The sequence below is a fragment of the Schistocerca nitens genome, chromosome 9 (genome assembly GCF_023898315.1).
Source record: "Schistocerca nitens isolate TAMUIC-IGC-003100 chromosome 9, iqSchNite1.1, whole genome shotgun sequence".
NCBI classification, from domain to species: Eukaryota; Metazoa; Arthropoda; class Insecta; order Orthoptera; family Acrididae; genus Schistocerca; species Schistocerca nitens.
In genome coordinates this window covers 229,148,085-229,154,084 of record NC_064622.1, presented here as the reverse complement: position 1 = coordinate 229,154,084, position 6,000 = coordinate 229,148,085, and positions in this window count along the sequence as shown.

Here is a 6,000-nt window from a genome sequence, read left to right as displayed (position 1 = left end):
ATTTTTACAGTGAAATATCATTATCCACGGCCACGGAGCTCAACATTCCAAATAAAATGGACAAATTGTTATTGTAACTTGTGTGTCAAATAGAATTTTAGAAACGCGCCTAATTCACACAAATGCTGCTACTAACGTCATGTTTGGATTTTTTTTCACTGAAATAATATTTTAAACGTGAAAATTCATGTGCAGAAAAAAAAAGCATTGAACTGTTATTTTGTCTGTAGGAGTATCAACAACAGTCACCCTGATCAAATTCCTTGTTCTATCGGAAACTGTGTTCGTATGGAATGCGATCAGAAGACAGAAGGTGGAGATATTACCTTAAAGTTATCGATATTTGTTTCGTATTTAATTTCGTTTGAACAGCTTTAAATAACTCAATACGTAAAAGCTGCGTTGATCTTGGAAATGTGCGTCATGCTTGGACAGCAAATTTGTGAACGGAGTTGCTTGTCGAATGTGCAGTGGAAAAGACTTGTATGTATCTTCTATGTGTATCAATATGTTGTGTTAGAACCCATCTCTAAATTTTGTTTAGGCGTCATAAGTGGAGCCAGAAATAACAATAAACAATGAAGCTTAATTAAACTGTTCATCTTCTCATTTTACTTCGATTCATGTCACAAAACACATTATGTAAATTTCTGCAGAGCTCCTATTTCGAACCTAGGGACAGTAACTACGTATTTTCGACTTCAACGAGATCATCAAGAACAAACCTATTACGTTGTGACCCGTACTTTTCTTCGACATCCTTTGCGCCGAATTCACGTCAATGCAAATTCCACCGAAATTTCGAGGGGAGATGACAATCTCAAACTCAACCAGTCAAATCATATGTTGTGAAAATGAGGATAATGATGATAAAATAACTGATAATTCTCATGGCAATCTTAATGATAAAAAGAAGAACAAGTGAAATTCATACAGGTCAGAAATTGGCACATATTGCAAATCGAATGCCCACCGCTGCGTCCCGTGCTTCAAGATGTGCCATCCGATGCATATGCCAAAGGTTAAATATGTTCTGGATTTGTCTTATGGTTTCACAGGTCCTCAACTACTGCCCCACAACGATATGTTGTGAGACTTATTACCTCGAAGAGAAGTGACAGTACACATCGATTAATCGCCACTGATATGGCATCGAACATGGACAAATCTAAATAAAGGTTGAAGAATGCATCAGTATCTGCCAGATTTGGGAAAAAGTAAACTAAGGCACCCATGGCACTAGCAAGATTCATGATACACATTCCACTCTACGAATGATGCCTCCTCCTTTTACCTTCTCTTGATAAAGAAAAAAATAAACAGCATTCTGTAAATGCCAAAAAGTCGGAATATCAGAGTACCATATTGGGAATATAGTCACATACAAATGTCACAAGGCTGCCGTTGTGCAAAAGAAATCAAGACAAGAAACGTTATAGGGTGAATTAAATTAAATGACGAATAAATATTCGCAAAAGATGATTACATGCAAATTGTCTAGATTTCGAAATATTCTTCACTCGACCTTAGATTTTATTCAAATTTTGTGTTTTCGTTTGCCAAAGTATCATTCCATAGCTCACAAAATTTAAGAAATTGCAAATAGGAGTCTCTTAAGCAAAATATAACTAAATATGCCAAAAATATTTAAAAAATGTTTGGCCTAGTTTGAAGTGATACACTTGTGAATAATTTTGGTAAAGATGTATAACATGCCATGATTGCTGGAAAACTTTCATTGTGCGCATCATGTAAGTTTTGTCAAATGATTCACTATTTTTGTTCCAAGCAACATTCAAAATCGTCAACAGATTTTGTCGCCACAAAATTCCTCGGAAATTTTGTAACTTGATCTCCTTATGCGTAGTAGTTGGTTTAGTTAGCCTAAATTTGTGTGTATTAATGAAACTCTGGTAAGTCAGGTAAAAGATTCAGTAATCATTGTTCAATTGGACAAAGGTTACTTGTTAAGTGTCTATGTCAAACGCAGTGTTTCATTATCCATTTCAGTCATACTGGAATAGTGCACGAATTTGCTATTGGTTTTATACAAATAGTATGATCTTGGAGAACGATAGTACGATAATGATTTGCGTGATGAATTTAACTGCATGTTTGTAGACCTTCAGGAAAAAATACACTCGTATGAATTTCGTGTTTTGTATAGGAAATAATATTCTTTCAAATGTGTGATTATAGCATGTGGGATTAATCGTCCCTTATGAGGTATATTGTTTAAAAGACGTTTATTTTTGCGGCAAATGGTTTTCGGCCAGCTTCATATACACTGAAGAGCCAAAGAAACTGGTGCGCGTGCCTAATGTCGTTCAGGGCTCCCGCGTGCTCGCAGAAGTGACGCAACACAACGTGGTATGGACTCGACTATTGTCTAAAGTAGTGCTGGAGGGAATTGACACCTTGAATCCTGCAGGGCTGTCCATAAAAAGTGGAGACAACGTCTGAACAGCACGCGGGCAGCCACGCAAGATATGCTCAATAATGTTGACGTTAGGGGAGTTTGATGGACAGCAGCCACTCTATAGCAATTCTGGACGCATGGGGTGTCGTATTGTCCTGCTGAAATTCCCCAAGTCCATCGGAATGCACAATGGACATGAATAAATGCAGGTAATGAGACAGGATGCCTATGTACGTTTAACCTTTCAGAGTCGTATCTAGACGTATCAGAGGTCCCATATCACTCCAGCTGCACACGCCCAACACCGTTATAGAGCCTCCACCAGTTTGAACATTTCCCTGCTGACATACAGAATTCATGCATTCATGAGGTTGTCTCCATACCCGTACATGTCAGTCCGACCTATACAATTTGAAACGAGAGTCGTCCGACCAGGCAACATGTTTCCAGTCGTTCACAGTCCAATGTCGTTGTTTACGGGCCCAGAGGCGAGGCGTAGAGCTTTGTGTCGTGCAGTCATCAACGGAACACGAGAGGGACTTCGGCTCCGAAGGTACTTATCGATGATGTTTCGTGGAATGGTTCGTCTGCTGACACTTGTTGATTGCCCAGCACTGAAATCTGCAGCAATTTGGGAAAGGGCTGCACTTCTGTCACGTTCAACGATTCTCTTCAGTCGCTGTTGGTCCCGTTCTTGCAGGATCTTTTTCCGGCCGCAGCAATGTAGGACATTTGACATTTTACAGGTTCCTGATATTCACGGTACATTCGTGAAATGGTCGTACGGGAAAATCCCCACTTCACTTCTACCTCCGGGATGCTGTGTCCCATCGCTCATGCGCCGACTGTAACACTGCGTTCAAACTCACTTAAATCTTGATAACGTGTCATTGTAGCAGCAGTAACCGATCTAACAGCTGCGCCAGGCACATGTTGTCGTATATAGACATTGCTGACCGCAGCGCCGTATTCTGCCTGTTTACATATCTCTGTACTTGAATTCGCCTGCCTATACCAGTTTCTTTGGCGCTTTAGTGTAGTAATTAGTATATTGCATTTTAGAACCGTCTTTGTATTACCATGGTGTACGTAAAGTAATGGATCCATTTTCCTTGCATTTAGTGAAACATACGAGGTGTGATCAAAAAATAGCGTTAATGATTTTGTCATACAAAATTAATACGGTTACAAGGAATTTAATTTAATGTTCTTCAAGGAACTCTTCTTGGCTAGCAGTGCACTTATCCCAATGTTGAATCCATGACTGTAAATATGTTTGGAAGCCCTCTTTTGGAAAGGCGTTCAAAAATGCGTTCAACTGCTTTATTGTGGCCCTCTCAATGTCAGGAATGGTGTCAAAATTTTTCCTTTTAAGCACGGTTTTAATCTTTGGGAAGCCAAGAAGTCGTATGGCCTTAAATCTGGTGAGTAAGGCGGATGTGTACAGACAGGAACAGATTTTTCCGGCTAAAAGCTAGCGAATAAATAGTAGGTATGGTACGGCGCGTTGTCGGGTTGAAGAAGGAAGCTATCGGTCCGTTTTTTTGGTCTCTTTCTTCGTACACCGTTTCGAATACGTTGGAGTACGCCTTACTAAAATTTTGCTTTTGAAGTCGTTCCTCTTGGAAACAACTCTGATCCCATTATGCCCTCAATATTGAAAGAAAACAATGAGTATGACTTTGACATTCGAATTTGACTGACCTGTCTTTTTAGGGTGAAGAGATCCACTGATTTTTCATTGGTAACTCTGAACTTTCGTTTCACGGTCATACCCATAGACCCAAGTTTTTCGCCAGTTACAATTTTGAACATGAAGTCCAGATCTGAATGAAGACGATCCTTCGTGCAAACTGACACACGATATTTCTTCTGTTCATCACTCAAAAGCCTCGGAATGAATTTTGCACTCTCTCGCCTCCTTTGCAAATTATCGGTTAAAATGCTTTGCACGGACCCATACTGGACGTAAAGTTCTCCGATAAGCTCTCGAATAATTATCCGCTGATTTGAACGAATAATTTTGACACCTTTTATACAGCTGCTTCTGCTATTGATGTTATGGACGTTCTATGTTTCTCGTCATCCACCGACTGCTTTCCTCTTTTAAATCGCTCACAACACTTGTAAACAGTCCTCAGAGTTACAGCTTATCACATACACCAATTTCAACGTTTGACGAGTTTGTTTGGCACCTTTTTGCAGCTTGAAATAGAACTTAATATTCAAACGTTGTTCGAAATCTATGATGTGCGACAGACACGGTAAATACAACCTTACCCTAGCGTCTCTGGACGCTGACTGAAAAGTCAGAACGTGTTCCAGCTTCATGCTGCCTTTCTCAACAGACCAAGCCATCAGACAGATTGCATCAAATGGCTCTAGCGTCAGCAGTTAATACTACAATAAATCATTCACCATATTTTTTGAGCCCACCTCGTATATTGGCCATAGATGACCCCCGGCATAAAAGCAGGATTCCAACACCACACTCTCTCCAGGTAGTAAAACGCCAATGAAAGACAAAGTACCTAGTTATTCACTAACAGTCACTTTCTTAAGTTTGTTACGGTCCATTGCGGGTGCGTTGCGTTTCTCCCGGTAGCCTCCTCTTCCGACCGGAAAGAAAGTGCAGAGAGACTTCTTGTGCCTTAATGACTTGTCACCAAATGCGCGGCGGCGACGTGTGTGTGTGTGAGTGCGGTAACAGCTCTTCCGGCTGGTGTTGTGAAGCACTTTCACTGTCCCCCACGCTCCTTAAGCTTCAGAGGCACGTACCTCTGACGGGCAGTTATGACTCATACGGCAAGCTCGCCCATAGAGCCGGAACATACATTTCTAGTGCCTATGGTGCTGTTACCTAACACGAGTGTACACTGTGACTTTCGCAATCACAAACCAAAGATTGAAAATTACGTGGATGAAGTAAGTTGTTTGGATGTAGTAAAGCTATTAACGAAGTAATTTTGAAGCTTCACAAGTTTTCTACTCCTGTCACTTTTTATTTATAACAGTAGGCACAGCGCATTTCGGCAGCATGTTCACAACTGCTGGATCTCATCTATTATTTTCGCATTATTTTTGTGTTGTACGCACTTTTTCAGATTGGATGTTTGTATCGTGTGTGTCAGTTAGTTTAGCTGTTGAAAAGTTCTCTCTGCTCATAAAAATTTAATAGAAATTAATTTATACCGTCCTATGAATTAAGCACTACGAGAGGAAAGATATAATTTTCGCATGATACAAAACATGTTTTGCATATATTACATAAAAATAATAAACAACATCGAACGCATTTATCTGAAGAATTTGATTGTATTGTAGTAGATTGCCGGCCGCTGTGACCGAGCGGTTCTAGGCGCTTCAGTCGGAAGCGCGCTGCTGCTACGGTCGCAGGTTCGAATCCTGCCTCGGGCATGGATGTGTGTGATGTCCTTAGGTTAGTTAGGTTTGAGTAGTCCTAAGTCTAGGGGAGCGATGAGTGCTTAGAGCCATTGTACTTGGCTGTATAGCTTATGAATATACGTTGATGTGGGCTTTCGGAGCCTAAGGCCCACTCGTGTACCCTTGATGACTGCACG